The sequence below is a fragment of the Pleurodeles waltl genome, chromosome 3_1, assembly GCF_031143425.1.
Source record: "Pleurodeles waltl isolate 20211129_DDA chromosome 3_1, aPleWal1.hap1.20221129, whole genome shotgun sequence".
In the NCBI taxonomy this organism is placed as follows: domain Eukaryota; kingdom Metazoa; phylum Chordata; class Amphibia; order Caudata; family Salamandridae; genus Pleurodeles; species Pleurodeles waltl.
Window position 1 is genome coordinate 835,647,207 of NC_090440.1, and position 27,211 is coordinate 835,674,417.

General features: G+C 41.3%; 1 protein-coding gene across 1 annotated transcript in view; it reads left to right on the top strand.

The window, feature by feature from the left end:
- Window positions 1-27,211, top strand: part of OTOG (otogelin) — a 956,473-nt gene that overhangs the window by 323,240 nt on the left and 606,022 nt on the right. The window lies entirely within an intron of this gene.

The following is a 27,211-nucleotide window of genomic DNA, read 5'->3' on the forward strand; positions in this document are numbered from 1 at the left end:
TAGTGACGTTACTTATGGGTATTCAGCCATAATACCTAACCTGAGTATGTTTAAAATATTTGGATATACATGAGACAGTATGTCTCAGTTCGAAAAAGGAAAAGTCACTAAATCTGTGCAGTAATTAAGTCATGCTGTCAAAAAGAAAAGATGACTTGGTGTTAATAGATAAATCAGCACACATATTAACTATAATAATTGTATTATATGCTCACTGATATAAAGAATTTAGAGCCAAGTAAATGTAATATCTCAGGATTAAATAGCCCCCAGACTCAAGTGGTGAAAGTCAAATTTAATGGCATGTAACATCATCATTGTTAGACCTGCCAGCCACAGGGTGGTGTTACCCCAAAGATTTTGCCTTCCTCCTTTGTTATTGCTATCTAAGCTGTGCAGGCCTTAGGACTCTGCACTTTACCACCGCTAAAGAGTACTAAAGTGTATGTGCTCACTCCTTATAACATGGTAACTAGTATTACATGTACTCAGAGTCTGTAAATTAAATGCTTCTAGTGGGCCTGAAGCACCTATTGTTTCATCCTCTTAAGTAGTTCTTTAAACATGTCTCAGGCCTGCCACTGCAGCCTGTGTGTGCAGTTTTAAACTGCTGTGCTGACCTTCAGCCCTCTTGCCGGGGTGATAAGGACTGCACCAGAATCTATTGAACCCAGGGTCTCAGATTGACTTGAAGGGTTAGTTGGCTGGCTTCCTGACTACAGCCTCAGAGACAGAAGGTTCCAAAAAATATTAAAGCCAGTCCCTGGATTCTGCCATCCTACCATGCCAAGTGGTGCCTTTCCAGTCTTGGATCCTTAGAAGTGGGCCTAAAGGTGCTCTGACAGCCCATCTGTGGATCCAGCAGAACCAATGCATCTGCTCTGCTACACATCACAACCGCGAGCAGAACCTACCAATTGCCTCTGCTGTGAGGCTTTTATCAGTATCAGGACTCTACATTGACCTCACAACTTGCATCAGAACTGGCTCTGTGTGAAACGTTCCCGACACATCATGGATCTCTCAGCGATAGGAGCACTGACAACAAGGCACATTCTCACATTGCACCCTCTCAGCTCCTCAGAACTGAAGCATCGCCTCAATTGAGCAATGCATCCTCAACACCAGGCTTCATGTTGCAAGCCCTCCTCAATGGAACCCTTGACATTGACACTGGACCTCGCATTGAAGCTTTGCAGCTTCGCAGCTCTGCAGAACCAATGCATTGCCTCAGCTGCATGACACATCCTTGGCATGGGACTTTGCAATGCTCCGCATCCAGGATTTTTGTTCAGCAGGCCTAACTTGGTCCCTGTAGCCGGTGCATGCTCTGTCGCTGTCTATAGGATCTTTGAAATTTGTCCCAGTCCAGAGGAACTAGATATCTGCAGTTGACAGTTTGTTCTTTTTGGCGCTATGTTTACTGACATCTTTAAAATTGTATTTCTCTGGTTCTACTGATTGGATTTTTGTCATTTTGGTCTTGGTTTGTTCATTAAAAATGACTCCATGGTTCTATTCTGGTGTGGGATCCTTTTCTATTGTGTCATCACTGTGTTACTATGTGAAGTGTTTCACAAATACTTTACACATTGCCTCTGAGTTAACCCTCACTGCTCTGTGCCAAGCTACTCGAGGGCTGAGCATAAGTTAATTTAGGTCAACTCCTTACCTATATTTAAGCCAGAAGGTTGACGAGAACTGACATTTTTGAGAAGTTCACAAGACAATGGGAAATGCTCAACAAACTATTAAAAATTGTTTATAGATGATTCATTTTTTAGAAATACCGAGGGCATTCTTTAATATATTTAAAAGGACTTCTGTAAACACGGAGCTTACAATTAAGGGATTAGTTTAGAGTTTGGTGGAGCTGCTGAACATCCATAAATTTGTGAAACACCAACTCACCAAAGTTGTGGATCACCTATCTCATTTAGAGGGGGGGGAACCACACCATTTAACCGATTAACCTGGCCACAACCTCAACTGCCTCTAATAGTATTATTCTTTGACCTGATGGCCTGACCACTAACAGTCACCTGTTTAGAGCAGGATGACCACCACTAGATCTCCCTGCCTAGAATCACCATGCAAGGGGTGGTGGTTCTGGGCAGTGCCAGGCAAAAGCTGAGCAGGAATTTTGAAGGAGGAGCAGGCTGTCCAAGCTGGCCTACTGTAGCAAAGCACTTCCCTATTTCCTTATCAGATCCTGGTTCTTGCAGGCTAATTAACTTTTACATGGAAGTTGTCATTTTTGCACGAGCAGACCGTTCTTCCAAACATGTTAGGAGATGTCAAACAATTGTGACAATTACCTCTACAATGAGATTTAGATTTTTCTCACACAGCATGAATAATTCCATCGAGTACTATAACTCTCGTGTGTGCTATTTAAAAGTGGTTGCCTGAGTGAAAATCAGCACTCCACAATACATTTCTTTGTCGGATTCCCATTCTCACCATATGAACATAAATGACTGTATGTATATATGTTCCCAACAAAACTGTCCAATATCTAGTTTCTGTAAATAGCGTAGTGAACACTGCTAAAGCAGTGTACATAGCGCATATCCAGTTTCACAGTTCCCATAAGAACAATTCTACTTATAAAATCACTGTTTCGTGTTTAGAATTTATGTACTTGGTAATATATACACAAACGTATACCACAGAATGGGAAATACAGAGCAACATTTAAAATAAAAGTTTAAAAATATAATTGTTCCAACTGGTCAAAATCATATAAATAGTTTTAGATGTGAAAACCACCAATATGTTTCATCATCATAGGTTTAGCAACAGTGGATCTAAGGAAAGCACACAATTTAAATATATTGTCTGTAATTCTGAAAAAATGAGAAACACACATGTTATCATCATTATTACATTTCAGCTAAATATATCACCGATTTGTAAATCCACATTTTAAAGTTCATATAAAATTTCCTAATTTCTGGATTTTGGGCTTGATTACAACCTTTGGCGAAGGGGTTCCAACCCGCTTTATTACAAATTCAATTATATCCGATGGAATTTGTAATATGGAGGGTGGGCTAGCCATCACATTTGTGACAGAGTAATCCCAGCCGCCAAGATTGTAATCAGGTCGTAAGTGTTTTATGGTGTATTGAATTATGAGCAGCCCGGGCTGGCAAAACAGTAGATATATTGCATTTAGTGAAATATTTCCACTTATTGATAAGCCTCCACTTATCAATAAGCACCAATAAATAATGATTATATCTGTGCAACTGATTGTCCTTTATGTGGAACCTATAGTATAGCCCGCTCTGTTGTACTCCATGCACGGACAGCTTGGTTTAGTGGAAGCAAGTGCAAGAGCGAGCTTGCTCAGAACTCTTCTCGCATTATGCAATTATTGTCTCACCTATCTGTATTTTGTGCACCATGAAAGACCCTTCCAGCAGCAACTAGCAAATTGTTGAAATGTTTCATGTTTTAGACATAAATGTATTCACCCTTTTTTTAGAAGGGATTTGAGTATATTCTGAACTATGGGCCGGAATGGATTTGATTGCAGATATTGTATTGGTATTTTGATGCTTATACTGAATTATATTTGTTCATCTTCAATATTAGTATTCTCTTGCTTAATTTTGTATTCCATTGTTATGTTATGGCTATACGCTGAAACATTAATACATTCATAGATCCTATATTCTTCCTACAACAGATATACTCCTTACATCTAATACAAGATGCGTTGAAGGTTATGCTCAAAACTCCTTTCTATTATCAACACCAACCAAGATTTTACTAGTTTAATCCACTACCTCATCCTTCATCAATGCAAGCATTTATAGCATCATTGTTAAATGTTTAGAGAAGGTAAACTTTTGGTTAACATCTTCATACAACCCTTTCCAAATTAGCCATTTTAATATAATTTAGGGTATTACAAATATCATATTACAAGGGCATAACATATCAACTGTATTTCAGGGAAACCTAGGGGCAGATGTACTAAACACTGGTCCCCAAATACTGGTCAGGATATCATATTATGACCAATAGTTTTTCAACCAGTGTGGTGTTTTGGAACCAAACTATGTACTAATAGGTAATTTCACAAACAAATGATTGAGATAGGTTGCACATTGTGACCCACTTGTGGGAATATAGGCATTCAAAAATAATAATTCTAATATATTTTGATTTATTTTCAGTTGATTTATGGGAGCTGCAAATGTACTATATTCTAGTATAAGAACAATTTTCATGCAACTTGCTAACAGACCAATTTTTGTCTGCTCCTAAAAAGGTGGCAAGACCCTCTTTAGCTTCCCTGTTTGTGTGGCTAAACTAGAGAAATTAAATAATGTTTTAGATATGTTTCAGAGTTTAACCAAGTCTCCTGTAGACAAATTATCTCAGAGCTATGAAAAATCTTAGAATCAAGTGTTCTAGAACAGACACAAACATTCATCAGACTTGACTCTTAAATGCATATGTACTATTTGGTTATTTTCCTTGTGTATTCAATCATATCAGTCAGTCAAGCAAAATAAATCCCTGTTTCTCTAGTCAGTTAAAACAAAACTGAGCAAAGGGTGAATTTAATATTTTGAATGGTATCTAATTTTTGTTGACCAGATCAGTTTTGTGATTTGAGAAGATACAGTTACTCGACCTCTTGAAATATCTAGTTTAACCTTATTCATTCTTGGAAATCGCACTGGCTTCGGATCCATTGATGATATTAAGATATAATTGATAAATAGTGTACAATACATTCAAAACAGTCTGTAGATGCAGACTCTGTTGAGGAAAATTGTCAATAAGCAACAATGCCAAGCAGTTACCTTATAGAGCCTCAGATATCTTCTCACCAGAAATAACTCTCTTGTTTGATTTGCTAATGCCCTTTGCTTTATTTTGACCTTCATTCAAAATGTCCTCATCAGCTATAGTGTTACTATTTAGCAATTGGACTTAATCTGCTGGATGATTCTAGAGTCTCTAATTCTGATTACTTCTTGCATGAAGTTGGAAAGTCTTTACTCTGTGAGACAAACATCGGTTTAACCACTTTCATATGGTCTTTGCTTGAGTTTGGCAGGCAGGGTACTCCTCCACAAATGTAGCAACGTACCCTGTCCAACCAAACTAACGGCCTATTGCTCTATTTTGAGTCAGGCGGGCCATCTTGTTTCCAATGGTGGTGCCCCACTTACTTCACTGGTAGAAACCCTGCATGGACAGCCCAATGGAGTTGGAGCTGCTGGTGTAGTGTATCAGATCGCCCACCCTTAGAGTGGATGGTCTGATGTAATTTTTGTTTAATTTGTGATTGCCAGGGGGTCAGGATCATTACTTTTTTAGATTTTCAAAACCCAACTCCAGCTTTGTAAGTTTGTTTTTGAAACAAAATAAAGTTTGCTGAGAGGTCACCTGAAGCATGATCACTCTGAAAACACTCAGCACCTCCAGAGGAACCGTTAAAGAAGCCGCTACAGAGGAGGCTCCTCTTAAGACACAAAGATTCCTGCAGGGCCAAACAGAGATCTCAAAATGCAGTGGGTCATATTGAAGCCAAGGTGTTGAAGGTAATGACTTTTTCTACCCTGATGGATGATGGGACACCCCCAAACTCAAAAACAGACAAATAATTATTGTTCATATCTTATTTCCTTTCATCTTAAGGACTGTAAGCTTTAGCTTCCTCCTCTATATCCAAAACATGTTTTCCTTCAGTCAGGCACAAAGACTGTTTCCTTGTTCTACTTTTTTGCAGTCATATTCAATTTTCTCTTCCTTTTTTGTGTGTTTATTGTGTGAACTAATTTTTTTTGGTGAAAATTCTATTTTGTTCATTAATGAATCAGCCTGACATATTTGTCCTTCCCTTAAAGATTCACCTACTTCATTGTCTAAACTGTCAGTTAAGTATTTTACGCATAAGGAAGTATCAGTAACCTGAACTTGTGTTTTTCTTATTAGCATTGACATACATTTGATAATCATCTTCAGCCATAACCTCCCCAACATCAATTTAGTGGATTTACAGTGTATGATTTCAGGTTTGTTTTAGTTCTTTAATGACTACAACATTGATGTAAGAATATACACAAACTGTTCTTGAACTGCAAGTGGTTTAGCCAACAGTTTCACCATTGATCCTATTGTATGCTCATTAGAAAGCATAACAGAGGATATAGGCAGGGCCTCAATTTTAGGGTGGGAAGTAAATGCTTCTGGAAGCAAGGTGAATTGAAGGTGATTATGAAGTGATGCATCTCACATACTCAAAAGTAGAAAATCAATAGCTGATTCAAAGGATGACACATTTTTCTTAGATCTTCCTCCTGTTCTCTCTCCACCTGTAAGTGTTGCTGCAATTCAGTTTGTAACTCAGTAACTGTACAGCATCTGATGACTTCTCAACACAATTTATATTCTCTCTACAAGAAGAGGGTTTTGAAGAGCTGAATATCACCAAAGATTTATATTCTAGTTTTCTCCTCCACTACTAAAGGGGAATAGAGCACTTGATTCATTGCGGAGAAATAATCAGTTTTTACATTTTTTCATAACTTGATACTGCAGTTTTTTCTTGTGGGGTGGGGTTTTGGAGTGACTTGATCTCCAGTATTATTCAGCTTTGAGGTGGCAAATTGTAGGCTACTGCTACATGTCTAACAACTCTCGTATTTAAAGCAGTGTCAGGGAGACCAGATCCTCGGGGCCTGCGCACGTTCCCAACATGTCCACCACTAGACAGCTCCAAAGCTCCAATAGGAATATCACAGAGCCTGAGAAAGTTCAAGTGGGGGAAAAGGGGATCATGTAGGGAACAGCTGGGAAGGAGACCTGTAGGAAGCAAAAGGTTAAACAACACAATGTCAAGATATAATCACATTGACTTTCAATGGACTATGGTTCTAAGAATTCTCATACTGTAACCCTGGATAACCTAAGAAGTGACTATAACTAGACCTCAAGAAATCTAGGTACCTGTAAAAAATCAAGAATGGGTTAATACAGTGTTTCATATGAGCTTATCATAAAATATCACATACTGTCTAGAAATACAAAAACCTTCTAGAATAATGTTTTAGAACAAACATTGCATTTTTACATGAGGACAAAAGGCTATCTGAAACATTCCCTGGAAAACAATAGGAATTGTACTAGGGACATAATATGCACAAAGAATGTCACATTTTGAATTTAGCATCTTCACAGAAAATCTAAAAGCTCGGGATAAATGTGTGCACCTCAACAAACCCAACACACCAAAGTTTTAATTGCCATGAAATGATCGTGCACAATGTTGCCGATCTGAACGTCAAGTTTTACATGTTGGAAATGAATGGCGCACACTGCCGATTCGAACAAGATTATGCAAATGCCATGAAATGATCGCGCACACTGTTGCTGATCTGAACATCAAGTTTTACATGCTGGAAATAAATCGCGCACACTGCCGATGCGAACAAGAATATGCAAATGCCATGAAATGATCGCGCACACTGTTACCGATCTGAACATCAAGTTTTACATACTGGAAATGAATCGCGCACACTGCCGATTCGAACAAGAATATGCAAATGCCATGAAATGATCGCGCAAGCTGTTGCCGATCTGAACATCAGGTTTTAAATGCTGGAAATGAATCGCGCACACTGCCGATTCGAACAAGAATATGCAAATGCCATGAAATTATCGCACAAGCTGTTGCCGATCTGAACATCAAGTTTTACATGCTGGAAATGAATCGCGCACACTGCCGATTCGAACAAGAATATGCGAATGCCATGAAATGATCGCGCAAGCTGTTGCCGATCTGAATCGCACACTCTGAAAGTTTCACAAGTAGGCCCAAAACTCGAGAGTCTTTGAGAACGGGGTCGGGGGCCCAGCCCGACCTCCGCCATACCGCCCTGCTCAAGGATCACCAACATATTGCGGGGCAGGCCTGGAACATCAAGGTAGGGTTCTGGAACAGGAGCTCAGGAAGTTGCTGCTGCTCTGCACCGGGACCTCTGAATAGTGAGCACGTGGAGCTGGGCTGGCTGCCTTATATAGAGTCTGGCCCAGCCCACAAACCACACCCAGTCATGCTGCAGGGAAAGCTTCTAGTAGGTCCTAGAAATGGACCACACCCTAACACACTCAGTAAGCCTGCAGCAATACCTTGCAAATGAACAGTTATTGCAAACATCATTAATAGTGTTTTTCAAGGTTAAAGTCTGCAATGCAAAAGGTTAACATACTGCATATAAACACAATGCATGAATTATGCTCTTGCATAAAGGCTGGGTTTTTGCATTTTTGTCGCCCAGAGAGCGCACTGTGCCAATGTTGACAGTACTCCCCTCTCCCAAACGTGCTCTAGGGCCTGGTTTGCCTGGGTTAAGACGATGAAAACGTCTCACTAGTCGTGGAGCATGAATGTCAGATGCGGAGACCCATGAGTTACTTTCAGGACCGTAACCTTTCCAAGAGATCAGATACCACAGGTTACGACCTCTAAGCTTGGAATCCAACACCTGTTTAACTTCGTATTCCAATTCCCCCTGTACTAGAACTGGAGCTGGTTGGGAGCGTACCTTCTGGACTGCTTTTTTAAGGAGGGAAGTATGAAACACCGGATGAATACGTAGTGACCGGGGCAACTGCAGTTTATAGGTTGCTGGATTAATTTGCTAAGGACAGTGTAAGGACCTATGAATTTGGGATTAAACATGTGCTTTTTCTTGAAGTCAATATGTCTTGTAGAAAGCCACACTTTATCACCTGGTTGATACTGAGGTCCTTCACAATGTCTCTTGTCGTAGTGCTTTTTGTATTTTTGCTTAGCTTTTTCTAGATGCTGTTGAATCAGTTTCTGGGTTTGGTGGGGTTGTTGAATGGTTTCCGACACAGCTGGTGTAAGAGAACTTTCTTGAGGAATCGTGATGGGCAAGGTATCAGGATGGTAGCCAAACAAGCCAAAAAAGGGTGTGACACCAGTGGAGTTGTGAAACGAGGTATTGTAGGCTAGTTCAGCTAACCAGAGCATTGATGTCCAGGAATGAAGTGTTTTCTCAGCGTAAGCAAGCAGGTATGGTTTCAATGTCTGATTCAGTCTCTCAGTTTGGCAGTCTGTTTGAGGATGATGGCTAGTAGATAGTGTGGATGTAACTTGAAGCGTTTTGCACCACGTTTTCCAGAAGTTGGAGGCAAATTGCGATCCTCGATCGGAGAGAATCATTCTCGGCAGCCCATGATAACGGACCACTCTATTCAGTAGGATGGTCGCCAGTTCACTGGAGGTGGGCAATTTCTTACAGGAAATGAAATGTCCATATTTCGTGAGACTATCTACCACCACAAGGATTACTGAGTGCTGTTGAACAACTGGTAGACGTGTAATGAAGTCTAACGAGATGTGTTCCCAAGGTCGAAGTGGAGTTGGGAGCGGATGCAGCAAACCTTTTGGTTTTGAATGACTTGTCTTGCTGCAAGCACAGACTTCGCAGTTAGTGACCATTGTTTTAACGTCTTTTGTCAGAGTAGGCCACCAAAAGTAGCGTTGGATTAATTCAAGAGTTTTAGAAGTGCCTGGGTGACCTGCCGTAGGTATAACATGCAACCAATGAAATACTAACTTGCAAAGCTTGGTAGTGGGCACGAACAAACGTGCTTCATGGAAAGGTAGTCCTTGCTTGATTGATCTTTTGGGATCTACTTGAGCCCATACCTGCCATTTCTCAATGGTGAAGGAATTACGGATGTCTTCAAAGAAGTCTTTGGTCCTTATGATGTAGAGGACCTTGTCTGGAGCAATGATAGCTCAGGAAGGCTGGATTGTAGGTAACGTGGTAGACTCTTGGCGGGACAAGGCATCTGCTTTGCGATTATCTTTACCAGGATGAAAAGTTACCACAAAATCGAACTCGGCAAAGAACAGCATCCAGTGTAATTACCGAAGAGTCAAAAGTCTAGCTGAACTCATGAACTGGAGATTGCGATGATCAGTATATACTGTGATAGTGTACTTGGCACCTAACAAATGATGTCTCCACTCTTTAAAGGCATCACGGATCGCCAGAAGCTCTTTCTCAGCAATGACATAGTTCTGTTCGGCTTTGTTCAGTTTTTGAGACATGTAAGCTACAGGATGAAGTTGGCCCGTGTCTTTACTTCGTTGTGACAAGACTGCACCAATTGCCACATCTGAGGCATCTGCTTCAACTATGAATGGACGATCCACATCAGGGTGAGTCAAGACTGGGGAAGTGGAAAAAGCTTCTTTCAAAGTTGAAAAGGCTCTGTCAGCTTCTGGAGACCACACAAATTTTTCTTTCTTTCTCAATAACTTGGTGATTGGTGCCACTGTCTGAGAGAAATGGTTTATAAACCTGCTATAAAAGTTTGCAAAACCCAGGAAGCACTGTACATCTCGAACAGTCTTTGGAGTGGGCCAATCGGATACAGCTTGTACTTTCTTTTCTGCCATGACCATACCTTAAGGGGTAAGGATAACCCCTAAAAACTCAACTGTGGCAACATGAAATTCACACTTGGTTAGTTTGCAATATAAATGATGCTTTCGAAGAGCTGTGAGAATCTTCTTGACAGGTTGTACATGTTCGGTTTCATTGTCAGAGTAGATCAAAATATAATCGATATAGACTATTGCAAATATGTCTAGATACTCCATAAGGACGTCAGTCAGGAAAAATTTAAATGCTGCTGGAGCATTGCACAGTCCAAAGGGCATGACGGTGTATTCAAAGAGACCATATCTTGTCTTGAACGCAGTTTTCCAATCGTCGCCTTCTCTCATTCTGACTAAATGGTAAGCACCTCGTAGATCGAGCTTAGTGTAAATCTTTGCCTTTTTCACTTGATCCAACAAGACAGGAATCAGAGGCAAGGGGTATTTGTTCTTGACTGTGACCTTGTTCAAACCCCTATAGTCAATACAGATTCAAAGGTCCCCATTATCCTTGGTGACAAAAAACAAAGAAGAGGCTGCAGGAGACTTGGAAGGGTGGATGAAGCCATTCTCTAAGAAATGATCTAGGTACTTTCGTAAGTGTTGATTTTCATGTTCTGCCAAGGCGTACACACGACAGCTAGGGAGTATCGTACCTGGAGTTAGATCAATTTGGCAGTCATAAGGTCTATGAGGAGGCAAGGTTTCTGCTTCTTATTCATCGAACACATCTTCATAGGATGAATACGGCTTGGGCAACTTTCCTTCTTTCTCCGATGCAGTGGCTATGTGAGAGTTTACATTTTTGGCGACTCGAGACGTCTGGAGACATTTCTTATTACATACGGCAGAAGAGAACACGACTTTCCGTTCTGCCCAGTTAATCTCAGGATTGTGATGAGTTAACCATGGTAAGCCAATGCTAATTCCATACTGAGGAGCATGGATCATGTCAAAGATGAGCTTCTCTTCATGTTTGGTTCTTTGATCTCCCCCATCACAGATCACCGACGAGGGGACAGTCTGAAGAGTTACTGGTCCTCCAGTCAAGAGTTTTCCATCTACTGCTTGTATTATCTCTGGAGTCTTCTTCTTGGTGCATGGGATCACCCATGCGCAAACCAATTGGGCATCAACAAAGTTCCTGATAGCCCCAGAATCTACGAGGGCGTTCTTGAAAAAGTTATTTTTCTTTACTTGAACTTTAATGCCCAGCTTGAGATGTCTAGACTGTGAAGGGTCCACGGTGACACTCAAGGGCAACCCTTCTTTACATCTTGGGTGATCTAGTTTTCCGGCTCGACTTGTACATTGGCTGCAATTTTCTGGGCAGGACCTTGTTTGCTCTTTGGTTTGAATGGACAATCTTTGGTGAAATGACCCTTGCGCCCGCAATAAAGACATTATCCGTTCTTTCTACGTAGGTCCTTTTCGTCTTTGGTCAAAGGTCTCCTGATAGTTCTGATTTCCATAGGTTCTGGAGTTCTCTCTTTCTGAGTTCTTGATTCTCTATGATCGTGAACACGCCAGGAATATTTCTCAGTCTTTTTGCGTGTTCCCCTTCGTTCTGCAAGACGATTATCCAGTCTCAAAACAAGGTTTATTAGATCTTGACAATCTGTAGGCTGCGGGTCTATCTGGGCAAGAATGTCCTTTAACTCATCCTTGAGTCCTTTGTAAAGCAAGGCACCTTGCTTTTCTTCAGGCCAGGATGTCTCGGCTACCAGCCGATTAAAATTAGCTAAGTAGGAAACTAGATCTTGGTTACCTTGTCGCAAGTCTAATAGTTCACGATCTGCCGACAATGTCACTGTTCTTCGATCAAACACTCGTTCAAACTCACGAACAAAATTGCTCCAATTGTAAAGCAGGGAACTGTCTTTACGCACAAGAGTGATTGCCCAGGTGGCTACGTCCCCAGCTAGGTAAGATAACAAGAAGGCAACCCTGGATTGGGCATCAGGGAAAGTGTTTGGTCGGCAGGTAAAATATAATTCCACTTGAACCAAGAAAGATTGTGCTTTCAGGGGATCGTTCTGGAGGAGCCAGGGGGATAGCTGAGGGAATGTTGATGGAAATTTTCGTAGGAGGATTACCTCTAGAAGCTTGAGAAGGAGGACCAGGCCAATACAGACCCAAAGGACTTTGTTCCTTCTTTTCTACCCTTTCCTGCAACTGACTCACTCTCTCAGCTAAGCTGGCTGCTATATCCTTTGATGGCACTACCTCTGCTTGGAGCTGCGTGATAACTTTGACTAGCTCGTCCAATGTGGCCATGCTGAGAACACAATCAAACCAGGAGGATAATACATTTGTGGGCTCACTATTTTGTCAGGGAGACCAGATCCTCGGGGCCTGAGCACGTTCCCAACATGTCCACCACTAGACAGCTCCAAAGCTCCGATAGGAATGTCACAGAGCCTGAGAGAGGCCAAGTGGGGGAAAAGGGGATTAGATAGGGAACAGCTGGGAAGGAGACCTGTAGGAAGCAAAAGGTTAAACAACACAATATCAAGATATAATCACATTGACTTTCAATAGACTATGGTTCTAAGAATTATCATACTGTAACCATGGACAACCTAAGAAGTGACTATAACTAGACCTCAAGAAATCTAGGTACCTGGAAAAAATCAAGAATGGGTTAATACAATGTTTCATATGAGCTTTTAATGAAATATCACATACTGTCTATAAATACAAGAACCTTCTAGAATAATGTTTCAGAACAAACATTGCATTTTTACATGAGGACAAAAGGCTATCTGAAACATTCCCTGGAAAACAATAGGAATTGTACTAGGGACTTAATATGCACAAAGAATGTCACATTTTGAATTTAGTATCTTCACAGAAAATCCAGAAGCTCAGGATAAATGTGTGCACCTCAACAAACACAACACACCAAAGTTTTAATTGCCATGAAATTATCGTACACACTGTTGCCGATCTGAATGTCCACTTTTACATGCTGGAAATGAATCGTGCACACTGCCGATTCGAACAAGAATATGCAAATGCCATGAAATGATCACGCAAGCTGTTGCCGATCTGAACATCAAGTTTTACATGCTGGAAATGAATTGCGCACACTGCCGATTCGAAGAAGAATATGCAAATGCCATGAAATGATCGCGCAAGCTGTTGCCTATCTGAATGCCAAGGTTTACATAAGAGCAATGAATCGCGCACTCTGAAAGTTCCACAAGTAGGCCCAAAACTCGAGAGTCTTTGAGAACAGGGTCGGGGGCCCAGCCGGACCTCCACCTTACCGCCCTGCTCAAAGATCACCAATATAATGCGGGGCAGGCCTGGAACATCATGGTAGGCCTCTGGAACAGGAGCTGAGGAAGTTGCTGCTGCTCTGCACCGGGACCTCTGAATAGTGAGCACGTGGAGCTGGGCTGGCTCCCTTATATAGAGTCTGGCTCAGCCCACAAACCACACCCAGTCATGCTGCAGGGAAAGCTTCTAGAAGGTCCTAGAAAGGGACCACACCCTAACACACTCAGTAAGCCTGCAGCAATACCTTTCAAATGAACAGTTATTGAAAACATCATTACTATTGTTTTTCAAGGTTAAAGTCTGCAATGCAAAAGGTTAGCATACTGCATATAAACACAATGCATGAATTATGCTCTTGCATAAAGGCTGGGTTTTAAATTTTTTGTCGCCTGTAGAGCACGCACTGTCCCAATGTTGACAAGCTGGCATTGGTCCTATCGCCAGCTACATGTTTATTGCTCAAAGTTAATTCAACACCCCCTATTTTCTCAAAACAACGTAACGGCAAGAGAATAAGAAATGAACAGCATTCACCCAGTCAATGTATTAGTAATGATAGTGTCTCCACCAAACCCCAAATCCTTATTACTTTTTCATACCGCTGGCGTAAGTTAAAAAACACTTTTGAGAAGCTTAAGTGAGAGCAGAGAGGTCAGAACAGAATATAGTTCTTGATAGTCCTAGGAGTGTGAGTTTGGTAATGGGCTCCAGCTCCTACAGTTCAATTGATTTAAACCAGTTCACACTTTAACGAGAGTTACAAATCTTATACAACACTAGTTCAAATCAATCTTTTTTTAGTAAGTTAGTTACACGTTAAAAATTCTTCTATCACATGAAGAAGTTTGGAAACAATTACTCACTTAATCCAGGCCATCACAGGCCACTTCTGTTTTTCCTCCCACCTGGCTGTTTACTTCCTTTTCTGAAGAGAAACATGTCAGGAGATCAACAATTGAAACTCATCATTGACTGAAGGGAAACTGGAAAATATACAGGCTGCCGGTTGTAGTGCAGTCAAAGAAGTGAAAATGAGTAGAAACATGGTTCTCTCAAATGACTCTTGGTGCACTTGGAGGTGCTCTTTCATGTAGAAATTACTACAGGTCTGATACCTAAATATGATGTGCGGTGGGCAACCAGGAGAGTGTAGGTACTTAACTCCATCACCCTGATGGATGGACAGCCAACCGTCAAAGTCTAAATGAGACCCTGAGTATTTCAATAGTTACGTTCAATCGTGGTAACTGCGAGTGTCACAGTAAATGAAGCTCCATTTAGAGATGTAACTGCCGGAATCTGTGCCAACTTTACGAAAGATTTATCCCCACTGGAGGCTACTTTGTAACTGAGATGAGTCCAATAGAGCATATTGGTACTGATCAAGGGTTTTTAGGAATCCTGTCTCCTAGTATTGTAGTGAATCATAAAATTGGCATAGGGAGCGCTAATAAACATCAATGTGCACACTATGAGAGCACATTTATTAGATGTAACACAAACTGCTGTAGAAGAGGACATTAAAGCAGGATATGAATGTGAAAAAGTAGGTGCATAGAAAGGAAAAGCACTAAGGGACTAGAGACGGTTCTGAGTGTGAAAGAAAGAGTGCACTGTTAGAGTACATTTATTAGGTCACAAGAAAAGCTTCTTTAGATGTGGGGATAAAGTCGGATAAGAAAGTAAGCCCACACTGACAAAGTAGTGAAGAGAGTGTCGCTATTGTTAGTGAAAATCATTGCACTCACTTAGTAAACCACATCAAAAACAGATTTTGAAGTGGATATCAAGTGGGATATAAATCAAATCATGAGAGATTGACAAGAGTGGAGAGTGTTCACACAGTATGAGAACATATTATTAGGTCACAGAAAAGCAGCTGTGGAAGTGGACATCAAAGAGCATAAGAAAGTAAGTCTACAGGTACATAGCAGTGAAGAAATCTGAGAGACTAGATAGTGCTGTTCTCATTAATAAAATTGTGCACTTTGACAGTACACTTATTAAGCCACACAAAAAGCTTCTTTAGAGGTGCACATCAATTCAAACATGAAAGTGGGTACGTAGCTGTGAAGAACACAACAGGACTGGAGCTTGGCCTAGTGAAAATCACTGGCTACACCATTATTAAGATATGCACAATGCTTCTAAAGAAGTGTCATGAGTTATGAGTTGGACTATGAACGCAGTCTTGCACATGCAAAGGGCCAGATGAACTAAGCAATTCGCCTATTTCTAATGTACAAAACCCACTTATGATTTGAAAAAGTTTTTCTGACTCGTAAAATGGATTTGCGATCCATACTGAATTGCAGTTTGAAAGGGGCATTCCTTCTAAACCAATCTCAGTACCTTATGTATCAATGGTTTGCAATTCCTTTGGGAGTCTTAGTGCCATGATCAGGGGCACTAGGCAGTGGTTCGGAGACCACTGCCTGCTGATTCCACTGATGTTGTTCTTAATGGAAAGTCTTTTTAAAGCAGTACTGATGATTCCTTTAAGGAACAGAGGCTCCTTTAATAAAATAATCCAGATTATAATATAAAAAGGTGGTCTGCTGTTGCTTTCAGGCCAACATTCCTCTACGTGTAGCCAATCACAAGGAGTTCAAAACTGTGACCTGCCTAATCATTATTTTGTAGGCAGGTTGTTCTATGACCCTTTTATAAACTGACCTAATAATACAACGACTGGTTCCCAAAATCAGATACTGGCCTCAAACATTTAGAGCAGTCTACGTGACCACTATTTTAGGACATTTGACCCACAGTAATGAAGAACGCATCAGTACTGGAAAGGGTTCATATTGAAAATCTTTGCTTGCACTACGACAATTTGTTTCTTAAGTCACACATAAAGTTATTATAGAAGAAGATATCAGGGAGCATAACAAAGAAAGCTCCTTGGTATAAAGTAGTAAAGAGTGGTAAGGGGCTGGAGAGTCTTGCTCTAAGGGACTAGAGAGTGTTGATAGTATGAATGAAAGCATGAGGTGTGGACGCATTTATTAGGTCACACCCAAAGCTCCTGTAAAATTAGACAAGAGATGATACAGAAGAGCAAGCCCTTGGTACAGCCCATAGGCCCCGAATATGAATTGGATGGTGGGGGAATTTGTGATTTGATTATGTAGGAGTCACTGTACATGGACATTCTATGGTCTTATATCCTTTGAAATTGAACCTCTTAATCTTTAATATTTAGTATGTGTTTGAAAATGGGACTGATAATAGTTATATGTTTCATGCTTACCAAAATTATTTAACATGTTAAGATTTATCCAATAACTGCATTGGTGACAAGTTATTGGATCATACTTTTAATTTTCATGAGTGTACCTCTTAAATTGTGACCTATTGTTTTTATGACCATCTCTTAATGTATTGGCATATGTCCCAGTTGGATCTAGGTGACTATATGAATAATTGTTTTTTTTTAAAACTTTTTTTTTTGTCAGTGACAAAATGTACATGATTGTTGTATAATGTTTATTTGATTGAACAGCCGAATAAACATTTATTGAATATTGTTTTTGTTTCGATGAGAAACAAAATAATCTATTAAGAAGTTTTCCTAAACAATGGCAAAGGGAAACCTTACTGTAAAAAATGATGACTGGTGTGGAATTCTCGTTGAGAGAAGCTTTTATGTCGACCTTCAGTCACAACCTTAAGAGCCACACTAAGAGTCTCAACAATCCACAGAGTCAACTATCATACTCCATACCCTATCTTATCACCTCTCATTACACTGTCATTATGTATGTACAATGCATGTCTGACTCCTCAATAGCTACGAATATCATCTGGTAAGTCATCTGGTTTAGGACGCCACCCCTGAACAATTGTCCTTTGAAGCTTGTATGACTACATCCTTTCCTGAGCTTTTGACCCATTCTTCGTTAGTGTTTCCGGGAAGGGTCAGCATCTATTAAGCAGTTTTCATAAACAATCGAAAAGGGAAATCCTACATTAAACTTTTGACATGATTACAGAAAATTATGCCCGTTCGCGTAGCTTTAACTAGTTTGCCACAAGAAATCCTGCAGCAGGAGCACATCCACAACAAACTAAAAAGCTGGCTGCTGCTGTTCATGTTCTGTTGCATTTAGCACTATTTTCTTGGCTGAAAATGCCTCCTCAGGTTCATTTTGGATACAATGGAGGATTTTGCTCTAAGAAAATAGCAGTACTCTGCGTTATACTCTTCACATCATTTTTCATAATCTCATATAATTTTGCTGTAATTTTGTATAATTACTCTACAGGAAACTACATGAGTTACGCCCACCACTAATTATAAATCACGTTATGTTCATTCATGGGCATAAACCTTCAGTTTTTTCGCTTGATTTCCCAGTGGGTGATTTCTGTTTATTAAAGCCCACAGAGAGGTATTTTGCTGCAAGTAAACTCACAAATTACTGAACAAGGCAAGGGTTTTATTGATGACCACCTATTCCTACAAATCCTGGGGGGACGGTTACTGTGGTGATTCTTATTAGGCTCCAATGAGAGCAGTTGTATATTGTTTTGGAAGCTGCATTTTTGTACATATTTGTAATTTTGTAACCCTAAAAAATGGTTGCACGTCTATGTGCACTTGAATAGGCCAGTGTTAAAGGGTAAGGGCTTATCAGTTTACTAGGAAAAGCATGCTAGATTTCATAAGCTTGGTCTGCTGTATGTATTATAAAAAGGTATTGCAAAAGCAGTAGGCCTGGCTTATTTATTGTGAAAAGCAAAGGGTAAACCAGTAGGCCTCTAACAGTGGATTGCTCTCACATTATGTAACAGGCCATAGAAAGGTATTTGACTACATTAATCTCACAGATTACCACTGTAGGCAAGGGTTATGGTGTTGTACCATTCCCTAAGAGTAGAATTTCAATGTGATGAGTCATGTTAGGCTCTATTGAGAGCAGCTGTATATTGTTTTGACAACTGTAATTTTGCATATATTTGTAATTTTATAAATGTGTGCCTAATGATTGCCAGCTTCTGCGTACTTCACAATACTTGGGCTGTAAACAAGGTAAAGCAATTGGTAAAGGATAGAGGCCTTATTAGATCACTGGGAAATGTATTTTAAAATCCTTAGGCGTGATCTTTTTATAACTAAACATTATGACAAAGCAAGTAGGCCTTACTTGCTTTTTTGTGAAGAGTTTGTGTTAAAGACAAACAGCCTTTAAGGTTGGATTGTTATTACGCTGTGCTAAAGCCTGCATTCAAGCATTTTGTTGCCTGGCATCTCACAGATTACTGAAGGAGGCAAGGGTTTTAATGAGGGTGATCCACCTACACAAACCATAGGGATATACGGTTTGCCGTGTAGTAATTCTCATTAGGCACCATTAGTAAGAATTGTGGATTGACTTGACAACTGTATTTTGCACATACCTGTAATTTTATTAAGGTATTTAAGGACAGATGTACTAAAATGCTATTTTTCATTTCCTTCATAGAAATCGCTATTTAGGGAATGCAAAATGCTATTTACCAAGATACTAATTTCCTAATAGTGATTCCTCCAAAGTAGGAATGGCTATTAGGTAATGGCAAATAAGAAACCCCATGCAATTTGTGATAATGGACCGGTTTTGCATTTCTCAAGTAACGATTTCCTAGCAGGAAATCGCTATTTGGGAAATGCAAAACCAAGGATGGCCATTGGAAAAAGGCCCCCCGAAATGCACTACAAAAATAGTGGGGCACATGCAGAGCACACATTTGCCCAGGGTGCATATGTGTGCTCTATAGCAATTTTAAAAAATCATTTTGGGGTGCTTTTTTTTAAATTGCACATGGTTACCATCAACTTAAAGTCTATAGTAATTGCATTTCCTAAATGCCTAGTTCACATGTAGGAAATGCTTTGTACATCTGAAATAGACATTGCAAATAGGTAATCCCTATGTGCGATTTCCTATTCAGAGGATCGCAATTTGAGATCCCCTGAATGACATTGTACATTAGAAAATCCCATTTTGCATTTCTTAGCAGCCCAAAATAGCGATTCAGAACATTACGGAATGCAAACTGACTTTGTACATCTGCCCTCTAAATTACATAATAATCTCACAGATTATCATACCAGGCAAGAATGTTGTTACCCCCTCTGGCAAACAGTGTGTATAGAAGATTCTTACAGTCAGAAGCCTTTTTTGCCCCTCATAGGAGAAGTAGTAATTTTGTAACTGTGTAATGTTATGACTATGTACTTGACAATGTTTGCCTTTTGGGTAATCATATGCTCAGTACAGGAGGCCTCATTTCTTATGACAGTGGTTCCCAATCTGTCTGTTGCGCCACCCTGGTGCACCATCAAAACTTGCCATGGGCGCAGCGAATAGATGCACACCAAGCACACAGTTTGGGAACTATTATAATTCGTAACAATGGAATGTTGACCATTAAGATTATATATGCATTTGGGAGTCCTAAGCATAATTTCCTGTACCTATCACAACACTACTTATTTATGGTTGGCCCTCTCTGCAGGCGGCGCTACTATCTCAAGTGAACTTCAGCTGAGCACTTTCTCTTGAGAGCCAACAGGTACTGGCATCATGACAGCACTTCACAGTAAGGGCACTCATCATTGGCTGCAGGCAAAGAGTGTCAGTGTGGCTGCTCCCCCTTCCTTGCCACTCCTGTATCATTGTGTGAGGGTGAATTACTTCCAGTGTTGTTGGAAAATGAGACTGGGTAGATGGAGCACTGAATAGAGAGCATCCCACGCCACAAACTGCACAGTGCAGCTTCATTAGGCATGCACCCACTCAGCACAGGGACAGCTCCACACTCCCCAAAGCAGCCAAAGAGGAGCGGCGGCCATTGGGAGGCCACAATACAGTCCTGCAAATGAGGCAGGCATAGCGTGAGTGGCTGGTGCTGTCAGGTCAAACTCCTGGGATGAGGCCCATCTTGAGGCAGCACTGCTGAAACTGGATTCTAGGGGTTCTTGGGCCTGCTTCAGGGTCCCTGGTGAGTCAATTTAAGAGCCTGGCGGCGAGGCTTAGGGGCATATCTGCTCATATGAGCAGTTGCTTAACTGGTGTTACTGCGGGAGGGGAAGTGAGGTGTCAATGCCTTCCCCCATGGAGGACACAGCGAGGCTCACCTGGGAGCAGAGGTTTGGGCACTCTGCTGGTGGTGTGGCTCAGAGATGGTCCACACTCCAGGTGTGCAGAATTCACAGGAGAGAGAATGGAGTGTGCTACTTAGAGATGTGGAAGGTCATACAGTCTGCTGCTTGACGGGAGTGCTACCTGGTTTTGGGACATCATGCAGTATACATCTTGTGTCAAATTATTCTGTAGCATAGGGAGTCTGTGAGAAGGTGGTGGGTAGCTTTCTGATAGCTAGTGTTTGACCAAGGGTGAGCCTATAAGGCTGGTGATGGAGGAACTGTGGGTCTGTTAGCTGGTGGTAATGGAAACATTGGCACCTGCTTACCTGTGAAGGGGAGCCGACAGGATGTGATTCCTTTCATTGGTTGGGAGCATCTCCTCTCCTATGGGCTATGATGATAAGGTCTACACGTGTTAATGAAGACTTCAAGGCGCTTTCTGTTTTGTATTTGTTCTTGGAATATAACATGGTACTTGATGATGGGGCAGTTAATGGAGACGGGAAATAGGGAGTTCAGTCTGTCTATGGTAATGGATCTGTTTGGTGACTGTCATATGGCCAGGGTGGCTCTCAGGAGTCTAGAATGCATGTGTGAATCTCGAAGGATCCTGGCCTATAGCGATTGGGAATTTCCTGGTTGTCTGGCTTGTGTTGATGAAGAATCTAATTGTCAGACATAGAGGGGATGGTTCTGATCAGTGTCTGGCTTACAATGACCAAATCACAACAGGAACAGAGAATGATGGATGTAATGTGAATTTGGCTCAAAGTGATAGTAGATCTGCTGCACATTTTTGATGCATCTTATGCTGACTTTTGCAGGATGTTGTTTCACATGAGTGTACTTGCAAATATGCATGGGCACTATGGGGGTCATTCCGACCCTGGCGGTCAAAGACCGCCAGGGCCGCGAATGACGGAAGCACCGCCAACAGGCTGGCGGTGCTTCCCTGCCCATTCTGACCGCAGCGGTAAAGCCGTGGTCAGAAAACCGGGTCCGGCGGTTTCCCGCCGGATTTCCCCCGGCTGGGCGAATCCGCCATGGCGGCACTGCAAGCAGCGCCGCCATGGGGATTCTGACCCCTTACCGCCAGCCTGTTTCTGGCGGTTTACACCGCCAGGAAGAGGCTGGCGGTAATGGGTGTCTAGGGGGCCCTGGGGGCCTCTGCACTGCCCATGCCACTGGCATGGGCAGTGCAGGGGCCCCCTAACAGGGCCCAAGCCTGCTTTTCACTGTCTGCCTAGCAGACAGTGAAAAGCGCGACGGGTGCAACTGCACCCGTCGCACACCTGCAACACCGCCGGCTCCATTCGGAGCCGGCTTCAGTGTTGCAGGCCCCCTTCCCGCTGGGCCGGCGGGCACTAACATTGTTAGCGCCCGCCGGCCCAGCGGGAAGGTCGGAATGGCACCAGCGGTCTTTTGACCGCGGTGCGGCCAAATGGCGGTTCCCGCCAGGCGGGCGGCAACCGCCGCCCGCCCGGGTCAGATTGACCCCCTATATTTACTAACAATAGAAAAAAGTGTTATTGCTAAAGGCAATTTTTAAAAGACAAAATAGTTTTAAAAATCCATATGCAGACCCCATTGCAGCAGAGTATTGTTTCTGACTTCCTTAACCAAAAAAAGTTTGTTTTAATAAAAAAACTGTTATATTTTTATTTTGTTACATCTATGATTATAATACCTTCATTAGCCTCGTCCCAATTATATTCAGGGAGAAAAATGGAAGTACTCGAAAGGCTGGCCTTACGTCCTCCCACCCGCCCCAAAAAAAAGTAACATAATGGGGAGCCCCAGCCAATGGCCAATTGGTCAAAGGAGCCGTGGATCAAAAAAGTTTGGGAACCACTGGGTTATGGTGATAAGCAATTGATAGGTGCTACAGGCCTGATTGGTAAAACAGTAAGCCTTTTTTCTTTTGTCATATGTCTGACCTGTTTGTTATGATAAGTTATGATAAACACATTAAGCTTTACACACTGATTGTGAAAAGTATATATGAATTCAACAGGTATTTAAGGGTAGATTGTTCTTACTCTGTATGAAAGCCTACAGATGTGTATATGGCTACACAAAATGTCAGATTACCTTTGTATTGAAATGATTGTGGTGTTGGTTACTACCTCTGACGAACCCTAGGAGGGAGCGAATTTTCACTGCAGTACAATCGCTTCTTAGATGTCTGTTTGGAACTTGTAATAGAAACATTAGATAATACATCAATCCATATATATAAATAAATATACATCCATATAGGTACATAGAGGACCTTTGGGCAGCCCTCTTCTGTCATTGGTTTGTTTGAGTGTGTTTTACCAGTGGCGGTTCCTCTATAGGAGCGTGGCGTTGACCCCCTACTGGGAGCCCCCACCTGCCGAGAGACTTATTTTTAAATATAACGTACCCGTTGTATTACTCGTTTTTCAGTAGGGGTGGGGCTATAGCACTCTTGCTGTTGGACGACCAGGACCAGCTGAGGTTATGGAAACTGGACTGCGCATGTCAGATTAGCTAGTGTTTTCACCATGACCCGCCTCAAATGCACAGTTCAGGCTTCCAGAACCAATGCTATGAGGGAACTAACATAGCAGATGGAGTGGTGTGCTTGCTAGGCCCAGCCAGTCCTGGTACTGCTCTTATGCTGTCTAGTATTATCAGCAGCATGAGAGCAGGGCTTACATTGGCTGGGAAGCTTCAGGCATATTTTCTTTGGAACCAGCATTCATCTTCTTTACAGGCAGGCAGGGTGCTGCAGGACTCCTGCAATGAATATGTCAAGCTAAGATAATGTATATTTATTATTTATTGCTTTTAACGGAGGGTAAAGGCTCTTTCAATAGACTGTGCCTGATCACATTTGCATTATGAATTCCATTTTGCAGCTCTGCTGTGCTTCAGAATGTAAATCATATTGCAGAGGTGTTCGGACACATTCTATTTCTAAAGCATTTTCCTTTTACACGCTCCACCACTTTCAAAGGCCATCAACTGCCACTATGTTTTACACTCTGCTTCCACCCATAAGAGTGAACTACATGGGGTAATGGTTGTCTTCATCAGTCACTGGCTCTTTTGCCCTGTGAGTGATGGCATTTTCTGATCATCTACCTCAAAATGAGTGAGCTTCAGGATCAGGGCTGGTTGGCCAGTCATTTAGATTTTAATTTTCTCCTTAGATAGTTCCCTTTTCATTTGTTGCTTCTCCTCTTTATGTTGTATTGTTTATTAAGAGGATATTACAGCTCTCCAGGCAGGGCTACCAGGTTGCCTGTTTGATGCTTATTTCAGATGTAGTGCACCACATTCCATCTGGCCACTTCCTCTAACCTAGGAGATCACGGTTACGTGTGTTATTGAGTTTATGTCTGTTTTATTGCTGTTGTGTCAGAGGGTGAATTGAAGGGTGTCAGTAGAATGCTGGAATGGATGCATGAGTCCAAAGATGAGTGAAAGACCGCAAGTATGATGACATTGAGTGTCTACACCTATCAGTGACACAAAAGGCATTTTCATTCATAAGCCAGTCTACTGGCATTGCCAAGGCTTGTTTTGATGGTGATTCAACCTTGCTAAATGGGCGCTGTTACTTGTTTGTGTATTTTTCCATTTGTGAAAGTCATGGCTGAAACCCTGGTGTCCCTGCAAAGAAGTTAAAATGTATGTCTTTCTTTTGATGCTGTCAGATACACAAGAGAGATTTTAAAGTTACTCACTTGTGCTCGCTTCCTGCATGTAGCTTCTTAGGATCATTCTTTTGTCAAATCGAATTGGTGTTCTATGTTGTTGGGTATGTTTAGTGCTGAAGTTCATGCATTCTAAATATTTTATATTTTGAATTACGTATCTTCCAAAAATGTACAACTTTTTCCTTTTTGCTTCCTTTTGTATGTTTTTCTGGTTCATTCTAATCAGAAAAAAAGAAACTTTATATGATATGTGGTGCAGCTACATTTATAAAAATGTCAACATTTAATTTTTAAGGAGCAGCTTTGATAACATGTTTGAGCATCTGAAATATGCCATATTTTAGCTCTCAAAGTATAGTCGAAATAACTATTTTTCAATTGCAGCTTGTAGTTTCCACTATATTTCAAAATATGGCAGCATAGCGTAAAGCATATATTTCAATGTTAAAACCCACATTTGGCAGTTAAATCAAGAAGCTACATAGCGAAAAAACATTTTCCAGGCTGAGAGTTCTTGGAACCTTGAAAATGATCTTCTTGCTTGGCTTTTCAAGAAAGGAAGCTGTTAGCACGTGCTTTAATCTACCTGACATGATGAAGCTCATATGTGCCAGTGTGATGGTTTAACAAACTTTTTTTATTTATCCAGCGCCTGCTGCCAGCCCCGGGAAATCTCTGTCTCACTGACGGATTTGAAATATATTTGTGCTATTTTTGCTAATTCAGCAAAAGTAAATTTCACTATAAAGAAATATTCTTTCAGACACACTGATCTAATCTAATCTCTTGCCCCAGTGGAAGGCCCGTTGAGTGAGAACGCAGAAGTGTGAATACTAAATAAAAGTGATTTGAATTTTTGCAGTCTTAATAAATCAACCTAGATATATTAAGTTTGAAGACCATTGTACTGTGATTGTCACTTTTTCAAAAATAGGTACTAATATTTCGATTTTCATTATAATTTCATACAATCTTCACTTTTTCGTTTAATCCTAGTTTGGTTTATATTAAAGAGAAATCATGTCTGCACTTATTCTCTTCAAATCTGATTTGAATGCTCTGTCTAAGGTGCCAGGAAAGACATCTCTCACATGACATGACACCATCACATTTCTGAATTTGTATTTGCAGGAAAGTGCCCCTTTCCGCTTGATCACCCCCCCCCCCCCCCCTTTTCTGAATGGATCCTGCTGTTTTTGACTCTTGCACTGGGACACTGCTCAACAGTTCCCTCTAAAGTTTAACACAATTGGCTAACTCCTAATTGACAACCTTAAGTTTTCTATGAACCATGGTTTATGTTGCAGAAATACACCCATGGAATGAAAAGTTAAATGTCACCTGTGGACTGCTGCACTCACTGTACCATCCATTAGTGTGACAACGTAAAACCTGGCTTCTGGCCTACCACTGTAGCCTGACTACTACAGTGTAAAACCTGCAGTGCAAACTATTAAAATAATCCTACTTAATAGGCGGAAGACACCCTTTTCAATAATACTTTGCCCCCTACATGTAAGCCTTTGCCCCACAAAATAGGGTGCCCCTAAAGTGACAAGAGCCAAAATGCTATTATAATCGTCGCAGATATTGCTGTCCTGTGTAGAAAACTGGAGTACAGATTAAAATACAAATACTGCTATTTTGTGACTGGGACAAGTGAGAAACATAATTAAACCTTTGTTTTATTAGTTGTTAACATATATTTCAAAGGGGAAGTTAGATTTTTAATGAAAATTAAGGAAAAGTAACTATGAGAAAGCTACCCTTTACTTGCCTGAACTGTCAGAAGGCTAATTAGCTCCTAGTCTGGCATCAAGGCCTGGAATAGGTGTGAAAGAGCTGTAAAATGCCCCCCAGACGCAAACAATAGGCTTAACTGAATGGACAAAAATGACTACTCTAAACTCCACAGAATATTCAGATTGGTAGCTTTGGGAGTCCTGTTGATACCACAGTGTCAACTTCTGCTTTACAAGCCTGCTGAGTCACATGTAGCAGCTTGTGGGCATTTGCAAGGGAAAGAACTAGATGCCAAGACAGTGCTTGTGTATCCCCTATCTGTCTGTTAATGGACCCTGCTTTTGTACTACCAATAAGTGTTACATTTGGGAAGAGAGCAGGATTACCATAGTACACTCCACACTCACACCCTCAGAGCCCTAGTTTTGGATGGTTGTAGACCTTCACCAATCAAAACTTGACCTGACATCTTGCATTTCAGCCTGTTTATAGCAAAGCAAACAGGAACTGTAGTTCAAAGCCTGGGAACCTTTACTCCCTTGGTCAGATTGGAACTAGAAGTGTCTTAGGATACCCCCTACCCACAGGCTGGTGAACCCTGGAAAGCGAGGCCCTAATGCAGCCTTCCTCTGAACACTCTTTGACTTGAGAAAAGATAGAAGGTGAACTGAACCTGCTGTACTTGGCATCTGTAAGAAGGGTCTATGGAGGATGGACCCCTTCCATGTGAAATCCAAGTACAGAAAGATCTCCAAGTATCATAAATCCATTTATCTTGGTGGCTCCAGGAACATAAAAAGCTGAAGAGGACACTACTGTGAAGTATCCCAACTGACCAGTGGCAACTGCATTGTATTTTCCTGTTAGCCTCTGACTGACACCCTCAATGTCTAAGTGTCTAAGTGTTTG